Raw genomic sequence first — 18,019 nt, forward strand, 5'->3', positions numbered from 1 at the left:
ATCTACATATTAACATTTTTTATACACATTTTAAAGGTTACTTTCCATTTACAGTTATTACAAAAGATTGGCTATATTCCTCGTGTTGCATAATACATCCTTGAGCCTATTTTACATCCAATAGTTTGTACTTTCCACTCTTCCACCTCTGTATTGCCCCCTCCCCCTGATCTCCCCACTGGTAACCACTAGCTTGTTCCCTATCTGTGAGTCTGCTTCTTTTTTGTTATATTTACTAGATTGTTGTATTTTTTAGATTTCACATATAAGTGACATCATACAGTATTTGTCTTTCTTTGAGTTATTTCACTTAGCATAATGCCCTCCAAGTCTATCCATGTTGCTGCAAACGGCACATTTTCATTTTTCATGGCTAAGTAGTATTCCGTTGTATATCTATACCACATCTTCTTTATCCATTCATCTGTTGATGGAAACTTAGGTTGTTCATACCTTGGCAATTGTAAATAATGCTGCTATGAACACTGGGGTGCATATATCTTTTCTAATTAGTGTTTTTTTTTTTTTTTTTTTTGATATATACCCAGGAGTGGCATTGCTGGGTCATATGGTAGTTCTATTTTTAGCTTTTTGGGAAACCTCCATACTGTTTTCCACAATGGCTGCACCAATTTACAATTTCCACCACCAGCGTACAAGGGTTCCCTTTTCTGCACATCCTCGCCAACATTTGCTATTTGTGTTCTTTTTGATGGTAGCCTAAAACGGGTGCATGTTATGGTAGGTAGGTTATACCTTGATAAAATAGCATCTTGGTTTCTGTGCTTCGGACTTTATTTCCCGTGCAAATATATACGTATATAAAACTATAATCACACTTTTAAATGTACCTCCCATTTTATTTTTTTCATTAAATGGGGACCTATGTGGCTCGGTAATTTGATTTTAAAAAGTCTTGATGACATATTGGCTAGATTCTTTAATTTCTCACCTCAAACAGAAACAGTGGTCAGCTTCACCATCCCGCCCACCGCAGCCTTAGGTAGAAAATCATCCTGGTAGAGTAACCAAGTTTGAGGAAGCACTATGAATTTCGACGTCTCTTGTTTTAGATGCCTTTCTCTTTCTCCCTACGCTGCACGTGGACTAAACTGGCCTCAGGCAGATGGCAACCCTCTCACTGCCCTGCCACGGTCGTGTTTCACAGTACAGTGTAGTCAGCAGAAACGGAGAGCTGGGGCAGACTCATCCACAGCTGGCAGGGCGCTCACAGGGAGAAACCCAAAAATGCTCCAGAGAAAACCAGAGATCCTCCACCCTCCACTATTTGGGGAAACAAAAGCCTCAAAGGAACTGAAAGGGAGGCTTTGTTCTCTGGCTTTGCTCCAGAGGAGGCCCTCCCACGTTCTGCAACTCACCCTCCAATGCACCCTTAGGACAGGGGACCTCCTCCACTGACAGCCTTCCAAGGGGTTGACAAATTAAGAGCGACAAAGGCTGGGGCGTTAGGCATAAAGGGAGTCAATGCTAGTCACAACCGCCGCCTCTCTCATCCCCAAAGGCACAAAGGGAAAGTCCAACATCACAACAGACACCTGCCTAGCATCGTGTGTGGGTAGGTCCCCCCCACCCAACCTTTAATCCTCCAGGCTTTTAACCCTCATTTTAATTCTGGATGGATTTCCCACTATTGTTTTAAGAATAGTTAACAGTTTGAGTCAGATTAACATAGGTTCAGATTTCAGCTCTGCTGTGTGATCTCGGCAAACTACCTAACCTTGCTGAGTGTACATTTCTTCATCTTGAAAAGAGGGATAATTTCACCAACCCCACTGGGTTGTTATAACAATTAAATGAAACAATAATAATCAACATTTAAAGTGCTTGCTCTGTGTCAGTGCTAACCGCTTTATAAACATTGTCTGATTTAGGTACTACCTTTAGTCTCCATGGAAAACAAAACAAAACAAAAAACAAGCTTGAGAAGTCGGCCACTTACTCAAGACCAGCAGGGAGGGCTGGGACTCAAACCCAGATTTCTCTCACTTTGGTGCTAAATCCTTATTCAGCATGTCAGTGGCTCTCAAACATTATAGAATCAGCTGAAGAGCGGATTAAAGATTTAGATTCCTGGGTCTTGACCCAAAATTATGATTCATTCAGTCATTAACAGGGCTCAGGAATCTGCGTTCTTAATAAGGTCCAGGAGATTTAGAAGCAGGTGGTTTTCAAACCACATCTGGAAACATGGAACATGGCTATAATGAAACCGTGTAATTATTATTTTACAATTATTACTTAAAAAAAACAAAAGGAGAGACATTCTAGGGTGGGTCAGGGATAAAGGCAGGAAGGGGACTATAGGATTTGTGAGCTCTGGTCACGTCTCCAAGAACTGGCGATCAATGACAGGGTTGAGATAGTGCGGGCGACGTTGGGGGCACAGAGACAGATGTGCGTGAGTTGAGTAAACAGTCTATCTAAATAAATAACCGCGACTCAAGCTCAAGAATGTGCCGAGGGGATGTGGTCCGAGGGGATGTGGAGGCTATGCGATGCTTCAGTGAAGATGACCGCTGGGATGTGACTTTGAAAGAAGCAGAGCAGAGGCATCCACTTCAGGAATGGGTCAGGGCCATACCCTGATGCAGCACACCCACGTCCTGGCAGAGTATTTGGCCTCAAAACACTACGGGATGTGGTTGAAGGGGAAGTTCAAGTTAGAGTCAGCAGTCTGCTTAGCGCAGTTAGCCACGATCCACATGATACGGTTTTAGGACTTTATGCCCCCCAATTTGTCCCTCTCCAGCCGTCTTAACTGTCACCACTAGAGTCACTCTTTCAGGGCTCTTGGAGACAGATGGATTTTAACTGGTTTAAGAAATTACGGCACTATGACCTGCCGACCCATTAGCAACGATCAGGTTATTGAAACGTGGGGCTTCGGGACAAACTACCGGAACCTCTTGCTCACTTCCTATCCTGTGGCAGGCTCACCCAGGGAGGGGGAGGCACCTTCAGCTTGTGGTTGAATCTGACCCACAGATGGTGTGATCTGCCCTGAACAGTGGGGACGCCCAGCGTGTAAAAAGATTTTGCGTTAGATTCCAACATTTCAAAATCAGATGATTTCCCACAGAAATCTAAATTTCTTGCTTCTTTCAGAAAAATGAAAAACAATTGTTAAACCTGGGCCCGTATGCATCCGCTGGAGCCCACAGTCTCCAGTCAGTGAGTTCCCACCACCTCCTGCTACCCTTTACGCAGCACTCAGGCTGAGTCCCACTGTCATTTGTCAACTCATGGGATACAAGTTTATAATCCCTTATTGAAGGGTTTATCTTCAACATACTGGATCAGAGAAAATCTCCAAGACCACCAAAGCAACCCCCCAAACCCTCCCTTCTCTTCCAACCCTGCAGGCCAATAGCACAACTGTGAGATAATCTCTTTTGGCGTCTGTGAAGGTGGAAAGATGTGTGGGGTAAGGGTACAGACTATTAATATTTATTGAGCATCTGCTTTGTGCCGAGCTCTAGGTCTCTTCCACTTATCAGCTCATTTAACTCTTACATGAAAATGTATGGCTTGGTTAAGGGTTAATCATCGTCATTTGATTGAGAAGGAGATGGCGGCCCAGGGAGCCGCAGCAGTGCCCAACCAGCAAAGCAGAGAGAAGAAACCCCAGCTCTTGTCCTGGAGACCGGGGATCTTTCCAGGGTAAGTGGTGGGTTGCTAATTTTTTCTTTAAGATGGCTCTGCACAGCAATGGGATCCTCTGGAAGCTTGTACGACTAGTGAAGCAGGCCTGCTGGGGACAGGAGAGCACACGCCATATCTAAGAGGGAAGCTGCAATTCAGCTCCAGTCTGCCGTTGCCAGGCAGGACTGAGCACTGTAGGATTTTTCCAGAGAAGCTGGAAATCCAGATTTTTCAAGCAAAATGTACAAAGAGGAAATAAAACCTATCTGGAAGTGGGATTTGGTCCACGGTTTTTGATTTTCATGAAATGCTTCTCTAAGCGTAGGCAGTATTGTATAGGGGTTACAGGTTCTAGATTTAAACTCTCTGGGTTCAAATCCCAGCTCGGCCACTTATTATTAGCATGTAACTGTGGGTAAAGCACGTCTCTGTACCTCAGGTTTATCATCTGTAAACTGGTCACAGTAATCATAAGGTTGTGATGAGGATGAAATGACATAATAGGGAGAAATGAATGACAGTCACTGATACATGGTCAGGGCTCTGTAAGAACTTATTACCTGCCAAGAAGAATGAGTGTTGTGAGGCTATTACTCCTTTCTCTAGAGAATCTCAGCTTATTCTGGGGGTGGAGGTTGGGGGGTAGATAGTGTTTCGGGTAATATTGGCTTTAGAGGGATCTCAGAAAAAATACTCCATCCCTGTGCCCAAGAAATGGTATTGCCTCTAAGAGCAAAAAAAGAAGTGTAAACTTCCATAATCAAATGCTAATTAGCTATAAAATTTCAGAACAGCTCCTGGACTATGCACCATGTAAACCAAGCCTTATTCGCTGGGTACTTATTTGTTTGGCTAGGTAGTTTTCCTGGCAGACCCAGTACCTGAGAACTGATCATCGGCATTTAGAAGTAATTTAGGTTTGTACATTGTGCCTGGGGACTGGTTATAGAAAGAGCTTTAAAGGAGGGTGTTAACAATGGCAAATAATAGCTGTCGTTTTAAATGGACACATTGTAACACACTGTCCATTTACAGAGCTGAACGCTTGTGGCAGACAACCAAATGCTTTACTCAGGCGTGGCAGGTGCCATGCATATGGATTTGTCAGTTTCAGGACAACAGGGTGCTCTGAAACACCAGCTCCTACAAAGGACCACACCCACCACCAGCAGTGTCCAGGCTATTTCAGGCTCTGAACACCCCCATCCTGCACCCTGCACAAACGGCTTCTCTATTTACCCAGCAAATAATTTTTTTTAAACATCTTTATTGGAGTATAATTGCTTTACAATGGTGTGTTAGTTTCTGCTGTATAACAAAGTGAATCAGCTATATGTATACATATATCTCCATATCCCCTCCCTCTTGCATCTCCCTCCCACCCTCCCTATTCCACCCCTCTAGGTGGTCACAAAGCACCGAGCTGATCTCCCCGTGCGATGCGGCTGCTTCCCACTAGCTATCTATTTTACATTTGGTAGTGTATGTATGTCAATGCTACTTTCTCACTCCGTCCCAGCCTACCCTTCCCCCTTCCCGTGTCCTCAAGTCCATTTTCCATGTCTGCGTCTTTATTCCTGTCCTGCCCCTAGGTTTTTTCTTTTTAGATTCCATATATATGTGTTAGCATACGGTATTTGTTTTTCTCTTTATGACTTACTTCACTCTGTATGACAGACTCTAGGTCCGTTCATCTCACTACAAATAACTCAATTTCATTTCTTTTTATGGCTGAGTAATATTCCATTGCATATATATGCCACATCTTCGTTATCCATTCATCCGTCGATGGACACTTAGGTTGCTTCCATGTCCTGGCTATTGTAAATAGTGCTGCGATGAACATTGTGGTACATGACTCTTTGTGAATCATGGTTTTCTCTGGTTATATGCTCTGGGATTGCCGGGTCGTATGGTAGTTCTATTTTTAGTTTAGTTTTTTTTTTTTTTGGCTGTGTTGTGTCACCATTACTGCGCATGGGCTTTCTCCAGTTGCGGTGAGCGGGGGCTACTCTTCATTGAGGTGCGCAGGCTTCTCATTATGGTGGCATCTCTTGTTGCGGAGCGTGGGCTCTAGGCGCGTGAGCTTCAGTAGTTATGGCACACGGGCTCAGTAGTTGTGGCTTGCAGGCTCTAGAGTGCAGGCGCACGGGCTTAGTTGCTCCGTGGCATGTGGGATCTTCCCAGACCAGGGCTCGAACCTGTGTCTCCTGCATTGGCAGGTGGATTCTTAACCACTGTGCCACCGGGGAAGCCCTATTTTTAGTTTTTTAAGGAACCTCCATACTGTTCTCCCTAGTGGTGTACCAGTTTACATCCCCACCGACAGTATAGGAGGGTTTCCTTTTCTCCACACCCTCTCCAGAATTTATTGTTTGTACATTTTTTGATGATGGCCATTCTGACCGCTGTGAGGTGACACCTCATTGTAGTTTTGATTTGCATTTCTCTAATGATTAGCGATGTTGAGCAACCTTTCACGTGTTTGTTGGCAATCTGTATATCTTCTTTGGAGAAATGTCTATTTAGATCTTCTGCCCATTTTTGGATTGGGTTGTTTGTTTTTTTGATATTAAGCTGCATGAGCTGCTTGTATATTTTGGAGATTAATCCTTTGTCAGTTTCTTCATTTGCAAATATTTCCTCCCATTCTGAGGGTTGTCTTTTTGTCTTGTTTATGGTTTCATTTGCTGTGCAAAAAGTTTTAAGTTTCATTAGGTCTATTTCTTTATTTTTGTTTTTATTTCCATTTCTCTAGGAGGTGGGTCAAAAAGGATCTTGCTGTGATTTATGTCAAAGAGTGTGTTCTTCCTATGTTTTCCTCTGAGAGTTTTATAGTGTCTGGCCTTACATTTAGATCTTTAATCCATTTTGAGTTTATTTTTGTGTATGGTGTTAGGAAGTGTTCTAATTTCATTCTTTTACATGTAGCTGTCCAGTTTTCCCAGCACCACTTATTGCCCAGCAAATAATTTTTGAGCACTGTGGCTGACCAGGTCCACCCCCCTGAGTCTGTAAGAACTCCCTTTCCCAAACCAACCATTTCCTTGAGATGCAAAGCAGTAGATCTGGTGCAGGAAGCAGAAAGCCAAGATGGTACAGGAAAGCTGGTTGAACTCAGGCCTGCTGCAGAGATACCTAACCAGTCCCAAGGATGTCAGAAAGATTCCAGAGGCCCTCAGCCTCATTCCAGAAAACCTCTCTCAGTCAACATCCAACTCCCTCTTTTCCTTTCTCTGAAGGTGAGCCTAGCCCAGACCTCAACCTGATATCCAAATTCCAGGCACCAGGATCTGGTGTCATTCTGATCCCTCTTTCCTGCGGTCCCTCACCAGGTCCTGGCTTCTTGATTCTGCTGCTGAGTTTTGTCTCAGTGACAAAGCTTCGCTCCTCTCTGATGTAAGGGGGTCTCAAAGAATCATTCCATTAAAGAATATGAATCAACCTGAAAGATTGTCTATCTAGTTCCAGTGATTTTTTTAAGCCTTTTTTTCTTTGAACATAATACTCTTTATTACACAAAATCTCATGCTGAACCTTAATGTCTAAAAGAGACAATTTAAAACATTATCATTATTGAAAGGCTACTTTTTATTTGTGGGCTCTTGAAGTACTAGAGTTTCTCAGTATGCATATTGAAACGCACTGATCGTAATGTGTCAATGACTGATTTTAACAGACTCGGAAACTGAGACCAAGAGGTTAAGTGACAGCCTGAGGGCAGTGTTAGTATGGGTTTCCTATTGCTGCCAGAACAAATTACCCCCAATTTAGTGGTCTACAGCAAACAACACGAATGTATTTTCTTAGCATTCTGGAGATCAGAAGTTCTAGATCAGTTTCACGGGGCTAATGTTGAGGCAAAAGCAGGGCTGCGTAGCTTCCGGGGGTTCTGGGGGAGAATCTGTTTCCTTGCATCCTCCAGGATAGGTGGGTCCTCATTCCCTGCATCACCTGGTCTTTTCTCCCTCTGCTGCCAGCGCACGTCTTCTTTCTTGTAAAGACCCTTCTGATTACATTGGGTGAACTGGAATAATCCAGGATAATCTATCCATCTCAAGATCCTTAATTTAATCACATCTGCAAAGTCCTTTTTGCCATGTAGTATGCATGGTCACATATTCCGGAGAATAGGATGTGCACGTCTTTGGGGGGTCAATCAGCCTATCTCAAATAGGCAGCAGTTAATAGTAGAGCTGTGACCAAACGCAGAATTCCTGGGCTCTTCGGTACTTTCTGAGTCTCGATGCGGACTGGGGGAGGGAACAGGATGAGGAAGGTACACCTTCCTTTTATCTGAACTGTTTTGTCCCTGGCCTATTACAAGCCATAAACCAGAACAAGGCAGCCCCACTGGATGAAAGAAGAGAAGGTGTGATGAAGTTACAATGTTCAGAGTTGGGGTTACTTTGGAGCAGAACATCATAAATATAAGTTGTGTTTTGGGGTATGTATTTGTCTAGGAAGGGAAGATTTAGTCCATTAGGTATGATAATCTGAGGCAAATTAACTCTCAGAGATGGAATAAAGGCAGCAATAATAAGTTATTTGTAATCTTCATAACAACACCATGATGGGAATAATATTATTTCCACTTAACGTATGGGGAAACTGAGGCTAAGAAAGAGTTATGTAATTGCTTAAGATCACATAGGTGGTAAAAGTCAGGGTTTGTTGACTCCAGGAAGCCTGACTGAGGAACCTGAATACTTAACCATCATCTAAACATCCTCGGAGTTAATTCAGTTTATACATAACCCCAGGCCTTGGGTAGGTTCTTTGACTCATAGCTCTTCTCTGAAGGAGAAGAAATTGCTATACTTTTTCCTCAGGCTATGAGACTTTCCTGGTCCTGGGTTTCTTGCTGATTTGCTCTATAGCACTTAAACTTGCAGGGTGTCCCTTACCCTCTCTCAAAGAAGAAAAAGAAGACTCACACTGTTGAGTAAGCTATTGTGAAGGGCTGTGAAAGATGAAGCGGTTTACCTGTACATTTAAAAGCTCATACTTCAGGGCTTAACAGAAGAGAGGGAGGGATGAAGGGGTGGAACACAGGAGTTTTGAGGGCAGTGAACTCTTCTGTATGTTACTACCATGGAGGATGCCAGTCATTATACATTTGTCCAGACCCACAGAGTGAGCCCTCAGGTAAACTACGGATCTTAGTTAAAATGCATCAATATTGGTTCAGCAATTGCAACTAATGTACCGTACCAATGCAAGGTGTTAATGATAGGAGAAACTGTGTGTGTGGGGGGGCGTGTGGACAGGAGGTACACGGCAGCTCTGCACTTTCCACTCAATTCTTGCATAAACCTAATAAAACTGCTCTTAAAAATTAAAGTCTATTAATTAAAAAAAGAAAAAAGAACTCACACTTTCAGACAATTTCGATGGTCTTCTCAGAAATACTGTCCCAATGATGACCATCGCAGCGTGCTTCCGCCTGGGAACTTGGCTGGTGCTGGAAACCACAAACCCTCTTCCAGTGCTCTCCACTGATCTGTACCTGCTGTTTCCTACAAGCCAGCACTCTGTGCTTGTCAAACCTCAGAGCTTTTCCTAGCTAACCACTCAGAAAAGCACTAACCGAGACTCCAGACTTGTCCTAGCCTTGCCACTGACTAGCTCTGTTGCCTTGAGAGAGGTCCTGAATTTCTTTGAGCCTCAACTTCCCCATCTATACCTAGAGGCTAATAAACTCTTCCCTAATGATCTGGCGGGCTGTTGCATGAGTTAAACAAGATAATACCAATGAAGGCTCTGGGCAAACCGTAAAGTAGTATTATGCACATATGCAGGACACACAGTCTCCCTATTTTACTTCTCACTAGTACTTTTTCCATTATATAGATTGGGAGACTGAGGCTCAGACAGGTAAGTCACTTCTGAAAGTCACATAAGTCATAGCAGCAAATCTGGAATTAAAAGCAAATATCAAGTCTGACTCCAAAACTCATACTTTTAATCACTCTATTACATTGACTCCGATGACACAAAGAATCAGAACAGCAATAGCTACTAGAGTCTCAAAGTATGATCTCTACTGTAACAATCATCTCCCCTCTTCTTAAGACCCTTTCATTTCTCTTTGGATCTACAAATCGCCAGGCAAAAGCTCAGGTCAACAGTGTATGTCTCGGGACTTCCCTGGTGGCGCAGTGGTTAAGAATCCGCCTGCCAATGCAGGGGACATGGGTTCGAGCCCTGGTCCGGGAAGATCCCACATGCCATGGAGCAACTAAGCCCATGCACCACAACTACTGAGCCTGCTCTCTAGAGCCCGTGAGCCACAACTACTGAGCCTGCGTGCTGCAACTACTGAAGCCTGCACCTCTAGAGCCTGTGCTCCGTAACAAGAGAAGCCACCGCAATGAGAAGCCTGTGCACCGCAATGAAGAGTAGCCCCTGCTCGCCACAACTAGAGAGAGCCTGTGTGCAGCAATGAAGACCCAACACGGCCAAAGATAAATAAATAAATTTATAAAACAAAAACAAAAACAGTATATGTCTCATAGGACCGCTAAACCTAACTCAGAGGGGCCCAGAATCACTGTGCCTTCTTGCCAGGACACAGGAAAGATGTGATTCTAGTTTACATGCTTGTTGTAAACCCCTTGTTTGCTGTGCATTTAGTGCTCAGAGGGGTTAAATATCTGTGATGAGTTAAAAAAAGAATTTTGCCAACAAATAAAAATGTCCCAGATAACAAATTTTAGTGCTGGAGCCAGAATAATGGTCTCCATTATCCTGAAAAAACAGGAAGGCTTCTCTGGGCTGGTTTTTGCAGCTTTGCTTTTATTCTTCTTTGCTCTGAGATGTCATCATGCTCTTTAACTCAGGGTTTTAGCAGTCCTCTAAATGCTGGAACATCTTTGTTCTGAAAGTCACCCACTTACTCATTGTTTATTGAGCATCTACTGTGAGCCAGGCATAAAACTAACTCTTCTGAATAAAACAGTGAGGAAGACAGACTCACCTTCTCCCTCTGCATAGCTCGCAGGCTGTTGGAGGGGAAAGATGACTCAGAAAGAAGGCAGTTAGAACTTAGGGTGGGGTGTTATGAGAAATATCCAAAGCCCAACAGAGGACCTCTAACACAATCTATAAAACAGTGTAATCCTGGCCTGGAAGGAATTCTACGTGTTGCCTATACAGCTTCCAATTCTAGGCGCAACTTCTGGGAAAGGGCAATTACCACCACCATCATCCTGCCTTTGGACAACACTGTATCATATCTTTTTCCAGACTGATGGAGTCTAATTTACCCATTTCTTTTATTATTGTTCTCATTTCAGAGGATTTACTTTAATAAATCAACTGGTATTTATCGAGCACTTACATTGGTGGCCAGGGGGCCAGAGAGAGAAGAGTGCTCTAGGGGAGTATTTATCATATTATATACACTCTTTGTGTATCTGTTGGCCTCCCTCTGTGACGAGAAGCAGGGACTGTGCTTATTCATCTTTTTTTTTTTTGCAGGACTTGCTCTGGGCCTGGCGAGGGTATGGGCTCAATGATGGTTTGTGGAAGGAAGAATGGAAAAATGGGAGAGTGGAAAGAAAGAAGGAAGGAGGGGAGGAAGGGAGGGGCGGGGAAGGGAGGGAGGAGGGAGGAAGTGGGGAAGAAGGGAGGGGGGAAGGGGCAGGCAGTCAGGCAGGCTGCTGTGATCCCTTTCTTTACACAGCTTATTTGGGTAGCACTTAGCAAACTGGGGTGACGTCCAACTGCCTCCAGTAGCACCTCTGAACCCGACACACGCAGTCAGGAATGCAAAGAAGGAGAGGGTAGAAAACCTTCTGCACCTCGGGAAGGTGACACGTCGGCATCCGCTGGCCTCCTGAGAGCAGATTTTCCCAAATTCCCCTTCCAAGACGCAACATCGCAACATCGCTTCTATCAGGAGAGGCAGGCACAACTCCGGTCTTCTGGCTCCGCCCCGCTAAGCCCTGGTGAATAAGCACTCAGTTCACCCATCCGGTCTGCTGCCAGGACCTGCTGGCTTTCTCCCGTGGGTTTCTGTAGTTCGCCGCTGCCTCTTTAGGTCCGCTTTGCCTGCTTGATTCAGGACTATAAGCTTTCACCAACTGCACAAGTCTCCTTGCTGGCCACCCTGACTCCAGTCTCTGCTCAGCGATTCACCCTCCCCACTGATGCTGGAGCTGTCTTTCTGCAATGAAAATCTGATCACACTGCTCCCCTACTAAAACCTTTTCGTTGGATGCCCCTTGCCATTGCCATATGGATCAGGTATTCAAGGTCCTCCCTGACCGTCATTCCCACATCTTCCACCTCCTGTCTCACTAACCTCAACTCTCTTCACTGTTCCTCTTGCGCGCTGTGCTCCAGCCACGAATCTCTGACAAGCCTCAACTCTTTCACATACCTCTGTCCCTTTGCATAGGTTGGTGATTTTTCATATGCTGTTCCTTCTGCCTGGAATGCCCTTCCCCTGGGTGAACTCCTACTCATCCTTCAAGGCCCAACTCATGTCACTTCCTGAGTGAAGCCAGAATCAGGCCTGTCTCTCTGGGCTTTCCCACATCTTTGTCCTTACCTCCAATGGAATCCTGGCCCCTGTCCTGCAACCACTGATTTACTAGTCTGCCCCCTCACCACACTGTGAGTTCTCCAAGTACAAGGACGGTGTCGTATTCTTTTTATAACATCATTTTCATATTAAGCATTTTAACAATAATGTATGATTTTCTCATATGTAACAGGCCAAGCACAAATGCTTGAGGAATGAAAGAACAAATACATTCATTGGATTTGTTCCTAGTCTACCTTATTCTCTGCCATGAGCCATTTGCGCACTGGGGATTCCACAGTGATTGAGAAAGACAGGGTCCCTGTGTACACATGTTCATTCTGTGTGACATCCAGAGACAGGGTGACAAATAGATGAACGAGATCATTTCATAGGGTGATAAGTGCTCTGAATAAATATAACTGGGTAGTGGGATAGAGAGGAAGGGCAGTGGGGGCTGAGGAACTGCTTTAGATGGGTCAAGGAAGGCCACTCTGAGGAGGTGATGTTTGAGATGAGACCTGAACGATTTGAAGGAGCCAACTGTGTGGAGGTCCGAGGGCTTAGCATCCCATGCAAAGGGAGGAGCAAGTGCAAAGGCCCGGAGGCAGGAAGGAGCTTGGGGTGTTCAGGGATGGACTGGAGCATGGGAAGCACAAGGTGAGTGAGAGGAGACCCAGATCGTGTAGAGTCTTGCAGGGCACGACCAGGAGCGTGAACTCTGTTGCAGGTGCAGTGATGGAGTGAACGGCTGCTGAGATTAGCAGACAGAGATGCCACCAACCAGTGGGCACTTCCTGTCCCTCCCCCCTCCCCGCCCAAACACACACAAGGTTACCGCCTGCTCCTGGGGGCCGGCGGGAGGGCAGTGCAGCAACTCAGACTAACTAGGAAACACAAAGGCCGCCTGCCCAGCTTTGTTTTGAAACCGTCAGTTCCAAACTTTGCTAGCTGGCAGAGACAGGGGTTATTGATTTTCCCTTCTGGAATGCATGTCCTACAGAGTCCTCGCAAATAGAAACTGAAAAACAGAGGAAAACATAACTGCTGAGAAAGATAGAGCAAGGGGGCATTTTTTTAAAAAACAATCTATACTGGTTCTGTCTTTTTCTTATTATGCTTTGTGGGATTGTGGCTTGTCATCTCTCTTTTTGTCCAATTTATTTCCCCCCTATCTCTATGTCTTACAATTGTCTCTCTCTCTCTCTCTCTCTTTTCTCTCTCCCCTTCTTTTTCTCACTGTGTCTTCCCAATCCCTAGCACGGCATTTGCATATGGTAGGCAGGGAATACAGGCATGTCAAGTGTTGGTCTACTGGTCAGTCTATCTGAGTGCCTCTTTCTCCAGATCAATCTATCCATCTCATCTCCCTTTAAATATAGCACCTTTCCCCCTCCTAGACAGGCAGCAGAGTGGGATCAGCCCATAAAACCAGCTTTTGGTAATTGCAGAGAGTGGTATCCCCAGCTAATTACTTTCTCTTTTCTCTGGAGAAGCAGGAAGCAGTTAGGGGCTTCCTTCCGCTGCCTGGGTAGGGGCAGGGCGCCAAATCCCTCCAGCACCAGTATTACAAGGTTCAAACACCCCCCTGGGTCCTTTCTCTTGCCTCTGACAACAGCTGTATGCTTGCCTACTTGCCTCTGTGAATCAGGCCTCCAACTGCCAGCAGCCTCCTTGGTTACTCTTTCCTTTTTCCTGTTGCTAGCACGGCTGAGTAGGGAGTGCTCTGGGTAGACAGCAATGTCTATGGATTGAGTCCAGAAGACGGTTGGGTGGATTACAAAGGGCAGGCTAAGTGCGGAGGCCTAGGCCCAATGGTGCCTGCTGACTTCTACTAAATTATACACACTGATCAAAACTCAATTTTGGGGCTTCCCTGGCGGCGCAGTGGTTGAGAGTCCGCCTGCCGATGCAGGGGACGCGGGTTCGTGCCCCGGTCCGGGAAGATCCCACATGCCGCAGAGCGGCTGGGCCCGTGAGCCATGGCCGCTGAGCCTGCGCATCTGGAGCCTGTGCTCCGCAACGGGAGAGGCCACAACAGTGAGAGGCCGGCGTACCGCAAAAAAAAAAAAAAAAAAAAAGTAAAAAACCAACCAAACAAAAAAGCCCCCAATTTCGCCGTCTGGAAAATGGGGGTAACACAGTCTCTTCCTTCTTGAGGGGGACTGTCGGGACAAGCAAAGAAAATCCATATCAAAACTACAAAATTATAAACAAGAAATAGCCAATCCTTGCTTTTCTCCTCTTAGTGAAGCATATGGTATCATGAATAGGCCCAGTTGGTATTTCAAGCCTGCCATTCCAATAATTTATCATCTTCTCCTATTTTATTTTACTTAAGTAACAAGTAGAAGAGTGTTATATTCCCTGAGCTCACACAAGGTGATGGAGAAGGTTCGAGGGCTGGCAGTTCGTTTATAAACAGATCGATGACAGGGATGTACATTCCTGAGGTTTAAAATTCACTACTCATCACTCACAAAAGAGACAATCTCTACAAGTGGGTAATTGAGGTCTGGTCGGAGGAGGGTGTTTCCTTAACAGGTTTTATACAAATTTAATTTCCGCAAAGCGTCTCGTATTTTACAGGTACTGACGCATATTTCAATGCACAACTTCAGTCATCAACCTTTACCCAGATGCCTCCCTTCTCGAACTTGCTCCTCAGCTTGGGTCCTATACGTCCCATTACCCACACTTCATTTTCTCTTAAGGCCACAGGATTATTTAATTTCACTCCCTCTTAGTCAAACCAGAGATGTAGCTGTGGTCACAGACCAAAGTCCCATAACCAGTAGAAACAGGACAGGATGTCAAGTTCACCAACACATAGAAGACGCTCCGTCCACACTGCCTGTGGAAGACGGGACACTGCTTTACACTCAACTCATCATCTTCCAGCCTGGTTCTTCCCCTGATCTTTCAACCTCTGTGGAGTGGGAGCTCCAAGAAGGCAGAGCTCACAGATACGTATCTTACTTCCCACATTTACCCCCAGAACTGGCACGTAGTAGGAGCTCGAAAAACATTTTGAGGGCTGCGTGGATGAATGACTATGGGAATGTGCGATCATTCTCGGTGTCCTCCAAATATGGAGTTCATCATTTTCCCCTTCCTTTCCCTGGCCTCTAGTAACTCGTGGATTGCCGCTTCCCTTGCCTCGGTCTCCACTGGCGTCTTACTGGGGGCTCCTCCTTTCATTCCTGACCGCGAGCCCTGATCCCTCACGTTGGACCACAGCCTCATCTCCCATCGGCCCCCTCCTTCTTCCACCATCTCCTGTCCTAGGTTCCTCTTCCAGAATCAACGGTTTCATCATGATCTTTCCCAGATCGGAAGCTAGCCACCTTCTCAGTACCTACATCTAAAGTCCATACTCCTTGTAGGCGAGGCTCGCCACCACCTGGTCCCCACTTCTCTTTCTGACCTGATCACCTATTACTCCGCGTCATAATCCCTCCACTCCCATGAGACGGCTCGGCGTAGGTCCCTTAAAACACACCTTGTATAGGTTTGCCTCCCCACTCTGCACACGCTATTTGCCTGTTCATTCGGCAAATTCCAATCATCATTCTGGGCTCCGTGAAAGTCTTTACAATTATAACAACAAAGGAAGACAGCAGTAATAGTAGCTAGAACTTTCTAAGCACCTTCCACATGCCAAGCATAGTACTGAGTTATTCATACACATCATTTCATTCACCTTCACAAGACCGCTAAGAGGTTAGGTACAATTCTTATCCTCTTCTCCCTCTGGAAGAAATCTAGGCTCAGAAGTGTCAAGTACTGTACCCGAGGTCACAGACTCAGTACGCAGAACGGCTGGGAACCAGACACAGATTAATCAGATGGCCACCCTTTGGGCGACACTGCCTAAAGCTACTGTTCTTCTCTGAGCTCTGACAGTCCTTCATAATGCCTGGCCACTCATTGGACCATTTTGCTGCGGACTGTTAAATTATTAAACTTCCTCTCATATGCACGTTTCTTGTCCCCAGTTATACCGTAAGTCACCTGAGAATTACACATCTGGGTCTTAGAAGTTCTGGCCCCCCAGAGTATGGTGACTGAACTGATTAGAAGTGTGAAGTAACCAACCCCTTTCGTTTTGTTGGTTAATTCATCCTTTAAGCAGTGAGTTTACTCTCCTCCCCTGTCCCACTAGACCCTTGCTGTTTAGGACACACATCCAGGTGGAGAAGGAGGGCCTGTCCGTAGTTCTTGAGTTTGCGGACTCTTAACACTTTTAGCTCCTGAGGCCTTTGTGAAGTTAGAGACAGTACAGGAAAACAACAACAATGACCCCCCCCAAACCCCAGCAACTATTGAGGACCACTGTGACACTAAATCACTTTCTTGAGAATCAAAAATGTAGCTGGTAATTACACAGCCCTGCTTATCTATCACCACAATATGTTTTCTTATTAATTGGCCCATTTAAAATTAGAGCCATGAAATAGGCTAGATATACCACTTTATGTATGTAAGATGTTAATTTAGGGCTCAACCCTCAAGAAGCTGGTTGACTTTAAGTTAGTCACTGCCCTTCTCTGGTCCTCAATTTACTCACTGCTGATCTGTGGGGTTTTATTGGATCTGTAAGTTCCCCTCTCGTCTTGCTTTTCTGGGATGCTAATCAACACAACCTCTTAGTTTTGCTTTATGTGCACCATCTCGAGTCACACTTTCTGCAGCTTTGTCTGCTCCTCCCGGCCCGCTCCTGCTTGTGGGCAAATGCTTCCAGATGAAGCAATGGGTAGCCTGCTGTCTGGAGCCCCTTGCAAAGTGCTCTCTGTTCCCTGCTCCCTGCACCCCAGATGCCTCTGCCCTCTGGTGTGCTTTGCATGTCAAACGCCTAAAGCTTTCTGCTCGGTTCTCGGCAAAGGGGAGGCACATAGCTTGTATCAGGAAGCCAACATCAGCTTCCCGGCACGCCAAGATCCCTGCAGTACTTACAGGGAGAACTAAGAGCTAAAGCAGTTTTAAAAAAAAATCTCCTTCAAGACTTCTCAAGTTGGATGCAAGCCTGTGGAGGAGGTCAGTGGGCAGAAATGCCTTCTCTGTACCCCTGTCCAAACACATGGGCACAGTGGTGTGGATAGAAAATTCAGGAGGCATACTCCTCGCGAAGGGAAGGGCCCGGGAGTCCTGATAAGCGGCAGACAGCAGGGGGCCAGGTAGGAAACAACAAAGGTTATTTGGCAAGTTCAAAAGCGTGGTGATGGAACAGTTCTGCATCAGTTGCAGTAATGGGCAACGGAATCTGCACGTGATAAAATGACACAGAATTGCACATGCGCACATGTGTGCACACAGACACAAATGAGCGTGTGTAAAACTGGGACATCTGAAGAATAAGGTCTGTGGATTGCACTCATGTCAATTTTCTGGCTTAATATTATATGAGAGTTATACAGGGTGTTACCACTGGGAGAAAACTGGGTAAAAGCGAACACAGACTAGTCTACTATTTTTGAAACTTCCTGTGAATCAATAATTATTTCCAAATAAAAATTAAGAAAAACCCCAAGCACCTAGTGCAGTAGATCTGGCTATGTCTCCCCATGATCCTGGGACACAAGTCCTGACTCTCCCTCATAAGATCCTAACAGTGAGATCTTTACCATCTTTGTCTCCCATTTACAGAACACTTACTATGTACGAGGCACTAAGCGTAAAAAACATTTTCTCGTTTGCATCGATACCCCACCAGGCTATCATCCCTGTTTTATAGAAGGTGATGACCTTGGGAGAAGCTGAGTTGAGCCCCAGGCCCACAGAGTGCGGCCAGGCTGTGACTCAGGTCTGGGACTCTATGTTCATACC

At 45.4% G+C, this 18,019-nt stretch overlaps 1 protein-coding gene across 1 annotated transcript in view; it reads right to left on the bottom strand.

Annotated features, from left to right (window-relative positions):
• Positions 1–18,019, bottom strand: part of SLIT3 (slit guidance ligand 3) — a 610,847-nt gene that overhangs the window by 196,984 nt on the left and 395,844 nt on the right. The gene's annotated exons all lie outside the window — the stretch shown is intronic.

Source organism: Lagenorhynchus albirostris, chromosome 3 (genome assembly GCF_949774975.1).
Source record: "Lagenorhynchus albirostris chromosome 3, mLagAlb1.1, whole genome shotgun sequence".
In the NCBI taxonomy this organism is placed as follows: Eukaryota; Metazoa; Chordata; class Mammalia; order Artiodactyla; family Delphinidae; genus Lagenorhynchus; species Lagenorhynchus albirostris.